Here is a 20,748-nt window from a genome sequence, read left to right on the forward strand (position 1 = left end):
AAGTCCTAAATTTAATTATTGCCTATGCACATATTAATATTAAACATTACAATGTTCCGTTACATACACATCAAGAGCGTTCATCTGATATGTGTAAGGGGTCTGGGAAGGGTATCTGATTAGGATGTGTGTGACAATAATAAACCACTTCCTAATAACTTCATTAAATTAAATGGAACCACTTGAACACCGTCACTGCAATATCGAGATAGAGAAAGTTACACCTGCATTACGCCTGTGAATTCCATTACGGCGAGTTTTGGTGAATTTACTTGAATTGCGACCTAATACGCCAAAGCTGCCGCGCGGTCTTTATGATTGCGAGCAGACGAGATTACTGCAGACGTGTAGGTGGAGACGACCACAGTTCCGACTGCTACCCATCTAACTGCAGATGCTGCCTCCGCCTCACTACTCGAAGTCCACGCTAGTCCGCGCTGCCTGCATGAGAAGTCTGAGGTGGAGTATGACGAAGCGTACTGTGGCTCTGAACACTATAGGACTTAACATCGGAGGTTATCAGTCCCCTAGAACTTAAAACTACTTGAACCTAACTAAGGACAGCACACACATCCATGCCCGAGGCAGGATTCGAACCTGCGACCGTAGCGGTCACGCGGTTCCAGACTGAAGCGCCTAGAACCGCTCGGCCACACCGGCCGGCAAAGCGTACTATATCAAGCAGGAAGTCCATTGCTGTCGTGCTAAAAAATGCGCCAGGCAATAACAAAATTCTTCCTTGATTCCGCCAATAGTATGTGTGGATTTTACTCCCACCATTAACCGTAAAAAAAACATAGCCTCCAGCCACTGTCTGTAGGCCTGTTCTATACTGAGAATTTTGAACCTTTTATCTCCTTCATGATCGAAAGTTGCTTAATCAGCCAATGACCGGCCATTTCGCAAGGAAAAATACTGTAACGGCACTCTGTTTTGTTTTTGACAAGTTCTCAGGATGTTTCTCTTGACCTGGGAGTGATGAAATTTCTCCCGGCTCCCTGTTGCGGCGCTCCCTAGTCGTATTTGCACATAGTAGTAAAAAACAACACACCGGGAGTCTTTCTGAATGTTTTTACAACTTTTTACTGCAGCTTTTTCCTGCAGTGTTTAAGTGAGTGTTCAGTGTTGTGCGTCTTTCCAAAGTGTTGCGAACGGAAATCATGCTGTCGCTGGGTGTCTTGCGAACAGAAACCAGACTTGTTAAGGCTTTCGTGGCCACTTGTTTACAAACTGCCTATTGGCTTCTGTCTCGGGTTCTTCTGCCGACGTTCATCTAATGGTTTTACTGACGTTTCGCCAGCACGAGTGGCTGGCATTGTCAGAGCTTCACCCTCCATTGCCGGTGGGGAACTGGAGCCCAGATCGGGGGCGCATAGTATATGTACCAGGCGCGCCAACGTCCGAGGGCTTCGCCGACACGGAAGTTCTGGCTGTAGAGAAGTACTATCACACGCACTTGTTCAGAGAAGCTGTAGAAATACAAAATCACGCGAACAGTTTGAACAAGATAGAGGAAAGGCTTAAGGTCAACGGATCCTGGCTTCCCATACTGCAGCGAACGACCGTCGTAGGTAGAAAGAGGAGAACCGCACCGGAAATGACCGCGGAGAAGCCCTCGGACGTTGGGGCGCCAGGTACATATACTATGCGCCCCCGATCTGGGCTCCAGTTCACCACCGGCAATGGAGGGTGAAGCTCTGGCAATTCCAGCCACTCGTGCTGGCGAAACGTCAGTAGAATCATTAGATGAATGTCGACCGAAGAACCCGAGACAGAAGCCAATAGGCAATTTGTCAGAAACCAGACTGTTACCGTGTTTGTTAAGTGTCTCTCTATTATTTTTCTGCTTCCTGTGTATTTTATTAGCATCATCATCCCTTTGTTTTATGTTTTAAGTTCCACAATTTTCCACCATTTTACCTTTAAGTCACCGATTTTATCGCCAACTTTTATCTTTTATTATCTTCATCTTTTTAAAACAAGTTCTGTAGGCTGAAGAGCGGCTGCCATCGAAACTCAATAAAAAAAAAAAAAAACAGAAATAGAGTTTCCCCGCCTACCATCTCTCTGCCTCCCTTCTCTCCCACTTCTGCTCTCCCCTCCACTGCCATTCCCATTCCATATCATATCCGCCCTGCCCCCCCCCCCCCCCAATTTCTATGTCCCCTCCCTCCACCAGCTCCCCCCTTTTCCTTGCCAGCCGGAGTGGCCGAGCGGTTCTAGGCGCATCAGTCCGGAATCGCGCGACTGCTACGGTCGCAGGTTCGAATCCTGCCTCGGGCATGAATGTGTGTGATGTCCTTAGGTTAGTTAGGTTTAAGTAGTTCTAAGTTCTAGGGGACTGATGATCTTAGCAGTTAAGTCCCACAGTGGTCAGAGCCATTTCAGCCTTTTTCCTTTTCCTCTCCTCACCCCCCCCCCCCCGTCTTCCCCGTCATCGATCCGGGTCCTCCCCCCCTCCCCCCTCCCCCAGTTTGGCGCCGAGTCATCTGCATAGTGCTGTTTTAAGGGAGCGTTCAATGTTGTGCATCCCCTGTTAGTATTTAGAACAGCCTATACTGTCGCTAGTTGTGTTTTTTATTTCGCGCGGACAGAAAACAGACTGTCGCCGTTTTTCTGTAATTCTGCCTGTCTACTTACTGTGTGTCTTCATCCGCACAGTCACCGCAGTGTTTTTATATTTTAAATTCCACAACTTCCCGCCATTTCACATTTTTTATGTCACCGTTTTATCGCCTTTTTTCTTGATTGTTTATATTATCATTATGTTTTTTTAACTTTTTTGTAGATTGTAGAGCAGCTTATTACGCTGCTGCCAGCCCCCCCTTCTGGAGGAGGAATCTAAATGCAACAAAGAAAAAAAAACAGAAGGAGAGTAAACGGGGAGAGGTAGGTGATGGAGGGCCTGACGCTTGTCAGGCTTTCTCAGCGAGTTTACAGTAATCCTCAAGTGTCTGTCAGTTCAGTTTCTTAAGAATCTCTGTGACACTCTCCGGCAGGTCAAACACACTTATGTCCAGTATATTTCAGGGGAATGGTGGGGGTGCGTTTCACTGAACCTTCCTGTCCGCAAAGCAACGTCTTGACGAGGATAGCTGGCCAGGGTGGCCAAGCGGTTAAAGGCGCTACAGTCTGGAACCGAACGACCGCTACGGTCGCAGTTTCGATTCCTGCCGTGGGCATGGATGTGTGTGGTGTCCTTAGGATAGTTAGGTTTAAGTAGTTCTAAGTTCCAGGGGACTGATGACCTCAGATGTTAAGTCCCATAGTGCTCAGAACCATTTTACGAAGTTAGGCAACTTGAAGGTTTGGCAATGATTCATTCCACGGACGCAAACCGGATTTATTTCATTTCTTCATGTTGATAATCGCAAAAAAATGTTTCAAATGGCTCTGAGCACTATAGGACTTAACATCTGAGATCATCAGTCCTCTAGACTACTTAAACCTAACTAACCTTAGGACATCACACACATCCATGCCCGACACAGAATTCGAACCTGCGACCGTAGCAGAAGCGCGGTTCCGGACTGATAATCGCAGTATGAACGACGTAAAGGTGGTTTGTAGTGGGAAAAGTGTTATATTCAAGTGTTTCGTACGTTTCGAAGCAGCAGGCAAACTGAATCGATTGCAGTCAGTTAGTGAACCTACTTTCTTGTGTTATGTTAGTGGAACGGCACACGGGACGCTGTGTACTTGATTATTCACTTACTGTTCGCTCTGTTGAGTGTGTACGAGATTATACGGTGTTTCCTCCCCTTCGTCGCAAGTTAGTTTTGATGTTAAGGTAATATGAGCAGCAAAATAACAAAATGTTGAAATGTGTGTGAAATCTTATGGGACTTAACTGCTACGGTCATCAGTCCCTAAGCTTAAACACTACTTAATCTAACTTAAACTAACTTACGCTAAGGACAAACACGCACACCCATGCCCGAGGCAGGACTCGAACCTCCGCCGGGACCAGCCGCACAGGCCATGACTGCAGCGCCTGAGACCGCTCGGCTAATCCCGCGCGGCAGCAAAATAACAATCCATTTTGCCTGTCATCCTGCATCTATAAAGCTAAAAGTTTGCCAATGATTCTTGTGCGAGTGAATACCCAGGAATGTCGTTGTTATGACTGAAAGGACACACTACACTGATGTAATATTCTACAATAATTGTTATTTGTTTCACAATCCGGTTTTCAGCTATTACGCCATTATCGGTTACAAAGATAAGTACGCAATGTAGATAAATTTTGTTGCATCAAAGACATTAAACTAGTACTTTTGCAGAGTATCTCCTCTTCCAGAGATGAAAATGTTAACGTTAGACTTAGGAATAAACCTAGAGTGATTATTTCAGTGAAATAGTCACACTTTATCGCAGTGAAATAATCACTCTAGTTTTATTCCTAAATCTGACATTGAAATTTTCAACTCTGGAATTGGAGATGCTCTGTATATGCACTAGATTAAAATCTTTTATGCAACAAAATTTCACTGCACGACTTACTTAGCCTTGTACATAGTGTTGGTTAGTAACCGAAAACACGTTTGTGAAATAAATAATAAATATTGCAGTATTCTAGTTGAGTGTTTTGTGTGTTTTCATTCATAATGCATAAAATTTTCTAGCAAGAAGCGACGGAACAGTCAATCAGTGCTGTTTCGGCTTTGGTTGTTCGTCGATGATAAAAGTGAAAGTGTAAACCTGAACACTGAACCAACGAGTATAAATGCAGTGAACGAACGTGTGTATGATAACAAGTCAAATGATCGTCCAGAATCTCAGACTTTGGATCAAGATATCTCATTTTGTGAGAAAAATGACTGGTCAATCGTTTCAAACAAAACTCTTGGTTTCAAAATTTGTGAAGAAGTAGGAAATTTAGGTGTAGAAAGAAAGAAACAAAGCATGAACACTGCGCAACGTCGTGCTACGATGTCTGTGTCATCTTGAGCTGATTCAAGGAAAAAAGAGATGGTTTCATTGCGGGAAAAAATACTTAAACATTAAGTTCCGCTCATCAGACTGCTATCCAAATAGTGCTTTGTGCTAAAGAGAAAGCTTCAGATGTTGCTTGCTCTAGGGCATTTCTAAATGTACAGGAGATGATAACAGATATATTTCGCACTACCTTTAAAGTCGAGAAAATGAGTCAGCCTTTCACTTCTTTTGAGAGCGAAATTGATCTGCAAGAACTTAACGCAAAGTAAGAAAGCATGAAGACTACAGCATTCATGAACTCATGTCAGTTTGCAAACTGTTATAACATTAGGCAATGTTAATTATAATGTAGTATTATAGTTAAATAGCTAATCAGCTATGTTGAGAACTTCAGTAATGGTTGCTGCATTAAATGTGAGAATACTAATAAACTTTTGGTTAAAAAAAAGAGCGCTGCCTGTGACCATTTATGCTCCCTTTCTTTATATCTGTTCAATATCCCGTATTAATCTTATCTGCATAGGCCCCACATAGTTCATTATTTCAGGATTGGTCGGACGAGTGTTTTGTAAACAATCTCCTTTGTATTCTATTTACATAGAAATTAACCGAGGCCTGCCACTTACTTTACCTACGACTGAACCAATGTCATCATTCCATTTCATATTCCCGAACAAACTATACAGCATGTTGTGATTCTTGAGTTTCTCCCGGCGTATTTGATAATCAAAATATTCACGGGTGTACTGCCGGTCTACAGTGTCCAACGGGCACAATATTTCGGCGATCATACATGTCGCCATCATCAGGTGAACTGACCGACTGAGCTCCTGTGAACGTGCCGGCACGGAGATCCGTACTCTATGCCTGCTCAGAGGGAACTGGGTTCGGTCGCGGCGGCGGCCGATTTAAATACCCTTGGTCAGACGATGTGTACCGTCGAGAATCGATGCCGTGAACACCAGAGGCACACTAGACTCATGTATCCGAGCAAGTCGGCGGTCGCTGAACATTGTTTGTCGGAAAATCACGCTATGGAGTATGAACGCACGAGGATTCTGGTACAGACGTCGAGATACTGGGACAGCGTTGTCAGAGAGACCATCGAAATTCGCACCAATGACGACCTCATAAACCGTGACTGTGGCTATAACCTTAGAAAGGCTTGGGAACCAGCGGTTGGGTTAATCAAGAGTAAATCGAGCAAACGTATAGTTGTGATGACCACGGCGGACAGAGCCATCACACCGACGCCATCTCAGACGCCGTCGCAATCTGTTCCACAGCGCGAGCGTGGCGCGGGGCGCGGACGGGGGAAGGAGCGCGCCGCGGGCGGAGGGTATTTAAATCGTCCGCCGCCGCGACCGAACCCAGTTCCCCCTGAGCAGCCATAGCGTACGGATGTCCGTACCGGCACGTTTACAAGAGCTCAGTCCGTCAGTTCACCTGATGATGGCGACATGTATGATCGGCGAAATATTATGCCCATTGGACACTGTAGACCGGCAGTACAACCGTGGATATTTTGAGACAGCATGTGTTTCAGAAGGTGCAACACAGATTTCGATAATATGGATCGCATAATGGAGACCACTTTCAACGACTTTTTAACTCAGTCCTTTTTCCACCTGCTTGTACTGGTTTTTGAACAACATGTGCAATGTTTTTTTTTTATAATTTTAATCCGCGATTGCGAATCCAATAATGATTTTATTAATTTTTATACATGCTGTGATGCTAGAGTAATAAGAGCTTATTTTTATTTATGTTTTTCTTCTATTTACCAATCTGTTCTACATCTACATCTACATCCATACTCCGCAAGCCACATGACGTTATGTGTGGCGGAGGGTACCTTCAGTACCTCTATCGGTTCTCCCTTCTATTCCAGTCTCGTATTGTTCGTGGAAAGAAGGATTGTCGGTATGCCTCGGATGGGCTCTAATCTCTCTGATTTTATCCTCACGGTCTCTTCGCGAGATATACGGAGGAGGGAGCAATATACTGCATGACTCCTCGGTGAAGTTATGTTCTCGAAACTTCAACAAAAGCCCGTACCGTGCTACTGAGCGTCTCTCCTGTAGAGTTTTCCACTGGAGTTTATCTATCATCTTCGTAACGCTTTGCGATTACTAAGTGATCCTGTAACGAAGCGCGCTGCACTCCGTTCGATCTTCTCTATCTCTTTTATCAACCCTATCTGGTACGGATCCCATACTGCTGAGCAGTATTCAAGCAGTGGGCAAAGAAGCGTACTGTAACCTACTTCCTTTGTTTTCGGATTGCATTTCCTTGGGATTCTTCCAATGAATCTTAGTCTGGCATCTGCCTTACCGCCGATCAACTTTATATGGTCATTCCATTTTAAATCACTCCTAATGCGTACACCCAGGTACTTTATGGAATTAACTGTCTCCAGTTGCTGACCTGCCATATTGTAGCTAAATGATAAGGTATCTTTGTTTCTATGTATTCGCAGCACATTACACTTGTCTACATTGAGATTCAATTGCCATTCCCTGCACCATGCGTCAGTTCGCTGCAGATCCTCCTGCATTTCAGTACAGTTTTCCTTCGTTAGAACCTCTGTTTATTAGCAAATAACGATAACGAAGTCAGGTGTTAGCAACGTGAATGTTGCGTACACGCACTAGCGTAAGGTCCACGTCGCCGTCATGCTGGTTTACGGGACACACGCAGACACGGCTCCGGCAGTGCGCTCCTAATGCTATCAGCGGCGCGCACAGACCCGGCCCGGCCTAGCGACCGCTTTGTAGCCGGACCGCAGCTCCGGCCGGGCTGCTCCTAGCGCCTGCGTCGCTGCTGGGTAGCGGGAACCTGGTTGGTGCGGCCGGGGCGTAATTCCGCGTCACGGCGCGCACTCGCCAAGAACCCAATCAGCTGCGGCGACGAGGGCATTAGTCTGCAGGCGAGCGGCAGCGGCTGGTGTTACCAAGGAAGACCTGCCGGGCACAGCCTCCAGTGCACGTCAGCATAAGCACGGTCTCCACTGCTTCTCGCTTCATATACAGGGTGAAAAGTATTTAAACCGACAAACTCTGAGAGGTTGTAGAGGACATCAAAATAAATAACATTCCCTAACGTCATTTTATCCTACGAGGATTATTTAAACCGTTGGAGGCCGTATTACGCTCTTCAGTTGATAGAGGCCGTATTACGATCTTCAGTTGTAGGCAGCTACTGTCCACCAGTGTAGTAGTGCACTGTCCCTGTGTACTAATGGGACGATACACCTGGAGTGAGTACACTGATATGGTTGGTGCGTACTACGAGAGCTGTCCAGAAAGTAAGTTACGACTGTTCGCGAAATGAAAATCACAGTGAAAATCAGAAACGTTTCATTTGTAACAGTTAGCTACACCTTTCAGCTACCTCTCTACGTAGTCGCCGTTCTGACTCAGGCATTCGTCGTAGCGTTGTACCAACTTTCCAATACCCTCAACATAGAAGGCAGCCGCCAGTGCTTTCCGCCAATTCTCTACGCTGCTCTGAACCTCGTTGTCTGTGCCAAAATGTCTTCATAGCCAGCGGTTCGTTTGGGCAGAGATGAAACTCAGTGGCAGACAATTAAGGGCTGTATTGTGGGTAACCAAACATTTGCAATTGAAACGATGCAGGAACATCTTCATTGCCCCTGCAGAATGAGGCTGAGAATTGTCTTGTAGAAGAAACCGCACGACAGTTATGTAATGTTGGTTGCATAGCTTCAGGGGAAAATTCTCACAAGGCCCTCGTACTTGGCGGGAGACGCTATTTTCTGTAACATCTTTACGCGCTCACTAAGAGCTCAGGAATGAAAAGAGCGACATAATTTTACCTAGAGTCATACTAGAGACACTGCCTAACACATCTTTGCAAAGCTTTATCGGATTTTCATAGTCGTTTCCATTTCGCGACCGATCCTAACTTACTTTCTGGACAGCCCTCTTACATAGCGCACCACAACGGACGAGCTGCACAGCGAGTTTATCAACAACAATATCCTAATCGCCGTATCCCGCATCATACTACCTTTGATACTGTATACCAACGTCTGCGTGAGACCAGGTCAGTCCGCAGCTCGTCGTCGTGCGGTAGCGTTTTCACATCCCGCGCCCGGGTTCCCGGGTTCGATTCCCGGCGGGATCAGGGATTTTCTCTGCCTTGTGATGACTGGGTGTTGTGTGAAGTCCTTAGGTTAGTTAGGTTTAAGTAGTTCTAAGTTCTAGGGGACTGATGACCACAGAAGTTAAGTCCCATAGTGCTCAGAGCCATCTGAACCATTTTTGAGACCGGGTCATTTAGCAGATTACCTGAACAGGGATGCCGTGGCACGGTAAGAAAGCTGCAACTTGAGGAAGCTGTCTTACAGCATGGGAGCGGGATCCTTCAATCAGCACTCGTGCAATTGCAAGTAACATGGGGACGAATCAGACGAATGTAAGAACAGTCCTTCGAGAGCAATTGTTACGTCCATTTCACTTACAGCGTGTCCACAACCTGGAACTAATTGATTATCCACCCAGAGCACAGTTTTCGCAGTGGTACCTGGAACAGTGTGAAATGCATCCTAAATTTTCATCCTCTGTGTTGTTTACCGATGAAACAACATTCGAGCGTGGTGGAGTCTTCATCATGCACAATTCGCATGTTTGGAGTGAGGATAACCCACATGCCACAGTTACTAACGCTCATCAAGTGCGTTTCTTCGTTAATGTGTGGGTCGGTGTTGTTGGGCCGTATCTGCTACCTAGTTCTTGTCTCTTGGTCATAAAAAACTTGAAAAGTGTTTGTTGGTTTAATTAATTTACCGCCAGAGCAATCTTCCTCTACCGGTTTAAATACTCCTCATAGGAAAAAATCACATTACGGGAAAATATTTGTTTTGATGTCCTCTACAGCGTCCCAGAGTTTGTAGGTTTAAATACTTCTCACCCTGTATGAAATAACCAGGTGTTACCTGCTGTTGCACTTGTGTATCAGTAGTTTCGCTATGATGACTGCTGGTGAACAAGTAAGCTATTGTACGTACAATAACATCAGCTACCCTCACATGTTTGCCTGTTCGGCTAAGCTTACTTAGTGATGTGCCTACAGGCAGCAACGTGCCGAGTGGTGCATGAGGAGGGGAATTGCAGGAGTGTGCATCTATCGTGCTATTGAAGTAAAAGCACTTGTTCTTCAGGTCACAAGTAGCCCACCGGGACCATCCGACCGCCGTGTCATCCTCAGTTGATGATGCGGATAGGAGGGGCGTGTGGTCAGCACACCGCTCTCCCGGTCGTGATGATGGTTTTCTTCTACCGGAGCCGCTACTATTCGGTCGAGTAGCTCCTCAGCTGGCATCACGAGGCTGAGTGCATCCCGAAAAATGGCAACAGCGGATGGCGGCCTGGATGGTCACCCATCCAAGAACCGGTCACGCCCGACAGCGGTTAACTTCGGTGATCAGACAGGAACCGGTGTATCCACTTCGGCAAGGCCGTTGTCCTGCTATTTAAGTAGCTATACACTAAATCACGTGTACATTACGCAGCCAATTTAATAATTTCATGTTCACTGAGGTAAAAAAAGAAATTTCTCCTTTATTTTCCTTTCTAAAGTACTCTAAATTCTTCGTCAGGGTTCAAGCTACTCTCTCCGTAGCAAATTTCATTGTAATCGGCTCAGCGATTTAGTCCTGGAAACGTGGCTGGCAGAGCTACTTTCGCATTTATTACACTACTGGCCATTAAAATTGCTACACCAAGAAGAAATGCAGAAAATAAACGGGTATTCATGGACAAATATATTATACTAGAACTGACATGTGATTACATTTCCACGCAAATTGGGTGCTGAGAAATCAGTACCCAGAACAACTACCTCTGGACGTAATAACGGCCTTGATACGCCTGGGCATTGAGTCAGAGCTTGGATGGCGTGTACAGGTACAGCTGCCCATGCAGCTTCAGCACGATACCACAGTTCATCAAGAGTAGTGACTGGCGTATTGTGACGAGCCAGTTGCTCGGCCACCATTGACCAGACGTTTTCAATTGATGAGAGATCTGGAGAATGTGCTGGCCAGGGCACCAGACGAACATTTTCTGTATCCAGAAAGGCCTGCACAGGACCTGCAACATGAGGTCGTGCATTATCGTGCTGAAATGTAGGATTTCGCAGGCATCGAAGGAAGGGTAGAGCCACGGGTCGTGACACATCTGAGATGTAACGTCCACTGTTTAAAATGCCGTCAATGCGAACAAGAGCTGACCGAGAGGTGTAACCAATGGCACCCCATACCATCACGCCGGGTGATACGCCAGTATGGCGATGACGAATCCACGCTTCCAATGTGCGTTCACCGCGATGTCGCCAAACACGGATGCGACCATCATGATGCTGCAAACAGAAGCTGGATTCATCACAAAAAATGTTTTGCCATTCGTGCACCCATGTTCGTCGTTGAGTACACCATCGCAGGCGCTCCTGTCTCTGATGCAGCGTCATGGGTAACCTCAGCCATGCTCTCCGAGCTAATAGTCCATTCTGCTCCAAACGTCGTCGAACTGTTCGTGCAGATGGTTGTTGCCTTGCAAACGTCCCCATCTGTTGACTCAGAGATTGAGACGTGGCTGCACGATCCATTACAGCCATGCAGATAAGATGCCTGTCATCTCTACTGCTAGTGATACGAGGCCGTTGGAATCCAGCACGGCGTTCCGTATTACCCTCCTGAACCCACCGATTCTATATGCTGCTAACAGTCATTGGATCTCGACCAACGCGAGCAGCAGTATCGCGATACGATAACCCGTAATCGCAATAGACTACAATCCGACCTTTATCAAAGTCGGAAACTTCATGCCACCCATTTCTCCTACTTACACGAAGCATCACAACAACGTTTCACCAGGCAACTGCTGTTTGTATATGAGAAATCGATTGGAAACTTCCCTCATGTCAGCACGTCGTAGGTGCAGCCAACTGCGCCGACCTTGTGTGAATGCTCTCAAAATTTAATCATTTGCATATCACAGCATCTTCTTCCTGTCGGTTAAATTTTGCGTCTCTAGCACGTCATGTTCGTGGTGTAGCAATTTTAATGGCCAGTACTGTATATTAGTATGGATACATATTACTTTCCACAGGCGATTCCCCACTCCTGTGACGTATTTTACGTAAGTCATATTGTAAAAGACAAGTTTAATCTTTTTATTGTGCTTCCAGTTTCGATTTACTAGATTGTCAATATAAAGCCACAAGGTATAACTTACAATTCATCATGACTTCCATAAGGACCGTTCTGCATCGATTTTAAAATGATTGAAGCCAAATCTGCTTCAAAAGTCTGTCTTTGATGTGTGAGATAGGAACAATATTATGGTCTGAACTTATGTAACTTACATCACTAAAACCATTAATTTGATATCTTCCAGACTGTATGATTCTGGTCTACAAAACTTTTTCGTCCCTAACGTTCCCTCCAAAGCTGCACTGGGCATCTGCAGAGATGCTCGTGGTACCGCTGAGACTTCCCGACTGCCAACTGCCAATGCCGACAACCAGTCAGTCGGCAAGATTCACCCGAACCACTAGAACGTCTGAAGATGTCAAATACAGCTTTGGACGAAACATTAGGAAAGAAAAACTTTCAAGGACCACGACCTAGAAGATTCACCAGCATCTAAGACATCGCCTTATAAAATTTTTCACTGTATGATTACCTCCAAAAGCCAAAATTCTCAAACTCTACTGTAGTCAGATGCCAGAGAAGCAAGACAAATGTCAATGAGTAAGATGTACAGTTTACGTGTCGTTCTTCAAAGTATTTTACATTCGACCATTAATTTTTTTCATGAATTTAGTGAAAAAATATGTTTCTTACTGATGACATAGAAGACATACTAAAGTGGAAGCGTCTGGCCGCGCGGGGTAGCCGCCCGGTTTGAAGCGTCCTGTCACGGACTTCGCGGCCACTCCAGCCGGAGGTTTGAGTCCTCCCTCTGGCATGGGTGTGTATGTTGTTCTTAGCATAAGTTAGTTTAAGTAGTGTGTAAGTCTAGGGACCGATGACCTAAGCAGTTTCGTCCCTTATGAATTCACACACATTTGAACATTTTGAAGCTTCTGTGGAACAGAGAAGTCATCAAGGAAAAAATCCTCTCAAAAGTCCCTTTGGATCCAGTGCTTGCACTGATGCTTTTTTATCTTGTGCAAAGATATCTATGTTACATTCTAGTAACTTCCTCCTCAGAGGTACCCCACTCAGCTGTTTCCACAAGAATCTCAAGATATTCTGCTTCTTACAGAGCTGTACAAGACCCTCTTTTAGTTGCCAAAATGTAAACATGTTCCTTAACCCATCGTGGTACCCCTATGATTCTGATCTGCAATCAGGAATTATAATGAGGTTTGTATATTATGGGAAGCAACATGCACAAGTTTTTTGTGTACATTATGTTACTCTGCACCCCTACGTAAGGAGAATATTTATTTGTGTATCAGTCTCAATGTCTTTTTAATGTAAGATATCAGTCCAAGGCGAGTATCACGTTCCACCCAGGCAGCTGTGTGGTGCAACAGAAGTATAAAACAGGGCTGCTAACATAAAGTCACCCTGTCACAGAGGTCACTGTAACGTATGGATGACATTCATATAAGTCTTAGCAGCACTAAGACGAAGTTGTCGACAAAATGCCGATAATTTAGACACGGAAATTACTGATTACTTTGCTACAACGATCAGGGGGGAATGCATAGCTATCAGAAAATCATGCTATTTCTGACGTGCTGAGTTTAGATTTAAGTCAACGCTTTCTGTTAGAACAAACAGTCATTTCTAAAGCCTTCGATTTCCGAAATTCTAAGAAAAAATCTGCGATTTCTATGTTGAAATCAGTGACTTTGTACCAGGAGCTACAAATGCTTTGTCAAAATTGATTCATAGATTCTTTTAGGATTCGTGACACTATCCTTGGTTACAGGTAAATAAACAAAATCGTGACAATTTACACTACAAATGTGAATGTATTTTACAATAGTTACTGTAGTAAACTACTCAGCAGTTTTCATCCATGTGCTTGGCATAAGATTTACAGAGTATTTTTCGACAATTCCACATTCTAATAGCATGTGGGAAAAAACGAACACCTAAATGTTTTGGTGCAACCTATGATTTCTCTTATTCTATTACAATGACTGTATCTCCCTATGTAGGAGAAAGCCACCAAAATATTTTCTCATTCTTTTACGATTGTCTTCTGATGGCACTGTCTACCCCTGTATGTAAGGATGTTATTTGTGCATGAGTTTGTTACTTATTGTAATAGACAAGTATGACAGCAGACTTGTGGTCATGAACGAAAAATTCATTTGACCCTTGTACTAATGTAAACAACGTATCTGTGTCTAAATTTTCTGTATTATTTTATGAAACAACTCGTCTTAGTTGTGACAAAACCTCTCATCCAAACATTATACTGACTGTATGCTAGGGCAACTTCTGATATTGTGGAGATTCATGCCAAGTCCAGGAATAGTATCTTCGTGCACAATGTAAGAAACACGACATACTTTGGCGCCAACGGCAGGCTTGGTTCCAATGGTTCAAATGGCTCTGAGCACTATAGGACTTAACATCTGAGGTCATCAGTCCCCTAGAACTTAGAACTACTTAAACCTAACTAACCTAAGGACATAACACACATCCAAGCCCGAGGGAGGATTCGAACCTGCGACCGTAGCGGTCGCGCGGTTCGAGTCTGTAGCGCCTAGAACCGCTCGGCCACTCCGGCCAGATGCAGGCTTGCAAGAATGTAATATGTAACGGCCAGAGGCAGAATAATTAAGTTTCAGTTGCTTAAAACGTATTGTTAACGGTAAGAAGCATAAATTTTTATTGGTCACCTCTGTGCCTGTGTCAGTAGAGAGACATGAGGTCTTGGGCAGAAAGCAGTTGAATCCTCCTCATTATATCTGAGGGAGGCAGCAGTGATGTGGTGTCACTAGGTTCGGCGTTATTGAGTTTTCAGGTTGGCGCAGAACATTTCTGAGAGAAAGTGGATGTTGTGTTCCATGTAGGGGAAGGACTCTGCACAATCTTGGGTTTGATTTTCCTATTTAACCAACGTGCTGAAGCTGACCTTCAGTGATGCAAAGTAGAACTCAAGGGAACGTTGTTCCAGCTGGGAAACTGTCGCCAGTGAGACTGTTACCGGGTTCATCCATCATGGAGGACAAACCAGTTAAACTCCAGGCAAATTACAGGGGTTTCAAAACTGGTCTGGGGACAGGTGGTTGACACCACACTTAAATAAGTGTAATTATTGCACATATATAGGCGAAGAGGTCAATTACGCTGTTAACAGTAAAATATTTAGGAGAGAGCTGAGAGAGCAGCTGTGGAGAAGTTGTTCTTTTTTATATTCGAGGGCCTGTTTAATCCTCATGCCCCATTTCTGACTACACCTGTTGCACAATATGGAATACTGATTGAAGATAAGCCACCGGCATATCGAAAACCGTATAGAGTCCTATCCCCCCCCCCACCACATACAACCGAACTGTGTAAAAATTTATCACCCTATAAATGAACAATGATATTATAGAGGAAATACTCGTCCCCTTGGAGTTGATGCCATCTTTACGCCACAGAAGTCATCATACAGATGAAGAAGTGTAGACTTTGTTGTGATTATTTCACTTAAATAGTTCAACAGTTACAGATGTATGCCCCATACCTAACATTACAGACACTCAATTAAAAGCAGTGTAGGAACCTTTCCACAATAGACTTACAGAATGGTTGCCATCAACTACAAATATTGCCAGAGGACCTAAATACAGTACACACCCCATATTAATGTCCTCTAAGGATGTCCAGATACGCATGTGTGCGCAAAATGTAGATTAAACACCACTCTACCAGCAACTCACGGGATAACAAGTGGTCAAGTGGCTGGATGTGTGTGGTACCCCTAGCTGATAACCTATATCAAGGCACTAAAAGTATTTAAAGTGCTCTGCAACCAGTGACTGCCTACCGATATGGTGCTTTGTAACACCTAACGTGCTTTAGAGAGAAATGCATTGTTTTCCTTCCGTCCATTTTAATTCCTATGAAACATATGCAGGTTGCTTGTCGTAATACACTACTGTGACTATAAATTCCTTTTCACTATGACAGCGCTATTTTGTGAAAAACTAACATTTTGAGCCCGCGGTTGTGTACAAAGTATAGGTCGGCTCTTATAAAGAAGATTACAATAAGTAGCCACTTTTTACAGTGGTATTCAGTTATTTAAACAGCGCCGTTACCTGTTTCGCACCGACATGTTCATCTTCAGACGGCTAGTTCACGTTTTACATTAAATTTCGTCTTTTGTTTCCCCATCGATGAAATTTCCTTTTAATGATGGTGCCCTACAACCAAAAAAGGGTGTGAGATAATATCTTAAAAAATGGTTCAAATGGCTCTGAGCACTATGGGACTTAACAGCTGAGGTCATCAGTCCCCTAGAACTTAGAACTACTTAAACCTAACTAACCTAAGGACATCACACACACCCATGCCCGAGGCAGGATTCGAACCTGCGACGCATCGGTCTCTCAGGTCCAGACTGAAACGCCTAGAACCTGGTAGATAATATCTTATTACCGTAACTGTGCCTCACAACGATTTTGAGTGATGTAAACAAATTATTGAAGGTGAGATGTTGAGGTTACTTACGATGAAGAATCCACCGCATTATGTTCCAGTGCGAACTGCAGTCTTACTGAAACTGATTTCAGTTCTCTAATATGGTCATACCGTGTCAATAAATGTATATCCTGGTCAGAAAACAATTTATTTTCCGCTAATAAATCATACTGCTCAACAAAACTTTCGCTATTCTCATTCCTAACATCGTTCCCATACATCCCAGTAGTCTTAGTATGGCTCTCTTTGCCTACTCTGCCAGTAAAATCTCCTGTCAGTATCCGTTCAAGGCCGCTTAGAACGGCTGAACATCTGTTCAAAATCTTCTTTTACTTTAGAAGGCACATCTTCATTAGGAGCATACGCTTCCACTGTCCCTGTCTTCACGGCTCTAGTTCTTTAGATATGGATTTATTAATCTTTCATTACTACTTCCAACGAGGTTACATAATTCGACCATCGTTAATTATTTACAATGATAAATAATCCTTATCTCGCCCTACTGCTTTTATCCATTCCACTAAAAAACGGGCGAACTCCAGCACACGTCCACAAGGAGAGCTTCCTCTTTTGTTTCAGAATGAACGGCTACGTCAATGTTTTGCTGTAATCTATCCATTTAAACTTCCTGTTGTTTATTCTGGACGAGCTGTACATTCCATGTACCTTAATGCAAAGTTCATTTTCGTTTCCGTTGTCAAATTCTTTTAAACGCATCAGAAGACCGACATATTAATGGATATTTTAGCTGGCCGTCTTTTCTGTGGATGTTTCTCCTTTGTTGACAAACATCTGATGTAATCTCAATGCAGAATATAATTTATCTTCGGTGGGTTTGTAGTTTCACTCGAGTCACGTCATATTCTGTTCTCATGAGAGACTCCTTGCATCTTAGGCCTTATCTTGAGACCTTCCTCACTGTATTTTCCCACTCTTGTTTCTCTTTTCACCTTTCTTATAACACGTTGTTCTCAAAAACTATGTAAGGACGAGATATAGCGACAAGAGAAAAGGAAGGCGGAGAAATTCATGTCAGAAACATCGTAGGGATGCTTTTCACCAGACATTACTCCAACTCCAGGTTAACAGCGGAGGAAAAAAGTCGCCCCGTAGAGGGAGCAGACAGCTGCGCGGTAAACAAGGCAAGCAGGGCGTGCTGAACGCTACACGCTCCCGCCTTCTCATCAATTCCACCGGCGCAGCGCCTCACCTCCCATCGCTGAAAGCAATTTGCCGGCATCTTCAGGGAGGCGTCGAGTCGGCGCGGAGATGAAATTAATGGCTCGCAATCTGATTAACTCACGTCCCGGGTAATGATGGATTACGTGAGCACCGTCGGTTGAGCGCGGCAGGAAAAAAAAAGCGTGATTAAAAGTCGCTCAGCTGAAGCATTTATCTCCGCGATTTTCATAACACAGAGAATTTTATCTCAGAGACGATCGTGGATGACACAGGACTGGAATGACACAAGACGTTCTGCTAAACAAACAAAATTTATAGATATGTCGGAAGTATTCCATTTGCCCTCTATAACCACTGACTTTTGCATCAATGTATTTATACAAATAAAACCGTTTCTGCATCAGCCACTTGTTTATTTTCCCACTACACGTTTCGATGGTTCACATCATTATCTCCAGGCGGAGAACTATTTATTTTCATGGCTGGTTTTGGTGAAGAGTACAAACGTCTTTTCAAAGTTGTAGGCCAAGGGCAGTGTAGGATATTTTGCGTCTTTCGCTAATGATAAAAATTGTTGATTTAGAAAAAGCACTGTAGAGGTTGTAATAGTACTTAAATTACGTAATCATTACGGCACCTCACCTCAACCTCTCCATACCAGCAATATTCTACTGTGTTTCTGTACAATAGTTAACATATTTCTGTGACAACATTCAGATTTGATTGCATTAATGTAGAGGTATTTCGATACATCAATATGTTTATATTTCAATGATATAATTCTTGTGTGTATTCTTTCTTTTGTCACTATGATCACTATGATCTTTGACGTACTTTTAATTCTGATTTTTGGGCACGTAAGCGATCCTTAGAGACTAGAGAGTCAAGTCTTCGTCGTCATGTTGAAAAGACGCAAATTGTAGTCAGTTTATGAAATGTGAACCTTAACAGTGAGGAAGATATTTTCAAGTATGATTTATATTGTGATGTGATGTTGCAACAAAAGTAATAAAAAAGAAGTGCAACTTAAATTCGGAGTGCTGATTACTTTTTTACATCACCATTGTTCTAACTTGCAAAAGTTTAATCTTCAAGAATGGTTTATGAAACACATCTATAAAACTTTTGAATATCGCAGAAATCACCTAGGCCTCTTTGCATCCGAGCTTGGAATCATCACTACCTGGATTTTCGACGATTGAGCCATGAGTTCACAACGAGGCCAGCATAGGAAACACGACAAGATGAGTGCCTAGTTTATCCATTATTTCATGAAATTACTTTATCAACTGTGCTCTAATGACACTTGCAACATAATATAACTTCCTTGTTGACCGAAAATGCAATATTTAGCAGCGTGAGCAACACCTAATCATAATTAATTTTTGACCTTTGTTGTGGTAGGGTTGTTAGAAGGTTAAAATATGTATTTCTGACAGTGAATTGTACATACAGGGACGCAGAGCTTTGAAAGATCTGCATACTGTTTTGTTTCCTGATGTATGTCCTCTCCAATGCATATTACTTTTACACTGTCGTTTCAGAGATGTTGTACAAGCTGCAGACATGTTTGTTTAAATTGGGTAGAGAGATACAAGACTAAATAGTTTCTAAAAAAATATGTTTTTATTTTTTAAATATATGAAAGGGCTGCACCAGCATGCTGAATTGTGCGCAACTCAGTTATTATACGAGTATTAGGTAGCTATAGTCTTTGGCATATTTTATTGTTTGAAACGCAATTCTAATTTTGTGTCTCTTAAAGATATTGGAACTATTTTGGGAAATGTTATGTTTTAACTAAATTGTCTGTTAGTGTGGGTTTATATCCATTGGCTACAGCTGTTTGTTTTATGATTTTTATTTCATTCTGGAGGCTCTTATAACTCAGTGGGATGTTTAGAGCTCTATGGATTGTTGAGTGGCAAGATTCTGGTTTGTGAATGCTGGAATTACAGGAAGAAGCATGTGTGTTTATGTCTGCGGTCGTTGGTTTTGTGTAAATTTGGAAGACATACTTGCTACCTTGTTGCAGATGGTTAATTCCAGGAAGTTAATGGTGTCATTTGTTTCCTTTTCACTAGTGAATTTAATGTTCAAGTGCATTTTGTTGAATGTTTGGAGTATGTTTTAGATATCATCTTTGCTTTCCCCATCTATGATCAAAAAAAGTATCGTCTACATATCTTCCATAGAACTGAACGTTTAAATGCATATTGGCTTTGTTGTCAAACATTTTGCGCTGAAGGTGACTGAGGAATATTTTAGCTATTGTTTTTGATATCCTGGAGCCCATAGGTAGCACATTTGTTTGTTTCTAGATTTTTCCATTGAAAAGAGAAGTAATTATATTTCAAAACGAGTTCCAGAAGGTGATTAATTCTGTAATTTTATCAGTTTTGTTTAATGAGAGCTAAAGCACCATGAATGGGGGTGTTATATACAGATTTGTTACCTCTACAGAGATCATTTGGCATTTTTAGTACCTTGTGTGTCTTTCAGATCATGGGTAAACGAGAGGCTACTTTTTATTGAGTAGTTTCTTCCAAACACAAAGTTATCCTGTAGGAGCTTGTTGAGTTTCTGTAGAATTTTTTACCCAGGGTAATTCATTGAGTTGAAGATTGATCTTATAGAGCCATCACTTTTGTGAGCCTTTAATTGTGATCTTAGACGTGGTGCTGTTGGATTCATGCGTATACATTGGTGCTTTTCCATTTCAGCAAGCAGGAAGTTAATATTTTTGAGGAGGGCCTTAAGTTCAGTTTGGAATTTGTTTGTAGGGTCTTTGTCTAGCTGTATGATATTACTTTCTTCAAATAACTTTAAGATACTCTGGATGCATTCATTTTCATATGAAATAACTGCTGAATTTCCTTTATCTGCCTTTCTTACAACTGCTCTACAATTTTTCAGCTTAGTATTTAATGTGTGAAGTGCTCTGT

The sequence above is a fragment of the Schistocerca gregaria genome, chromosome 5, assembly GCF_023897955.1.
Source record: "Schistocerca gregaria isolate iqSchGreg1 chromosome 5, iqSchGreg1.2, whole genome shotgun sequence".
Taxonomy (NCBI): Eukaryota; Metazoa; Arthropoda; class Insecta; order Orthoptera; family Acrididae; genus Schistocerca; species Schistocerca gregaria.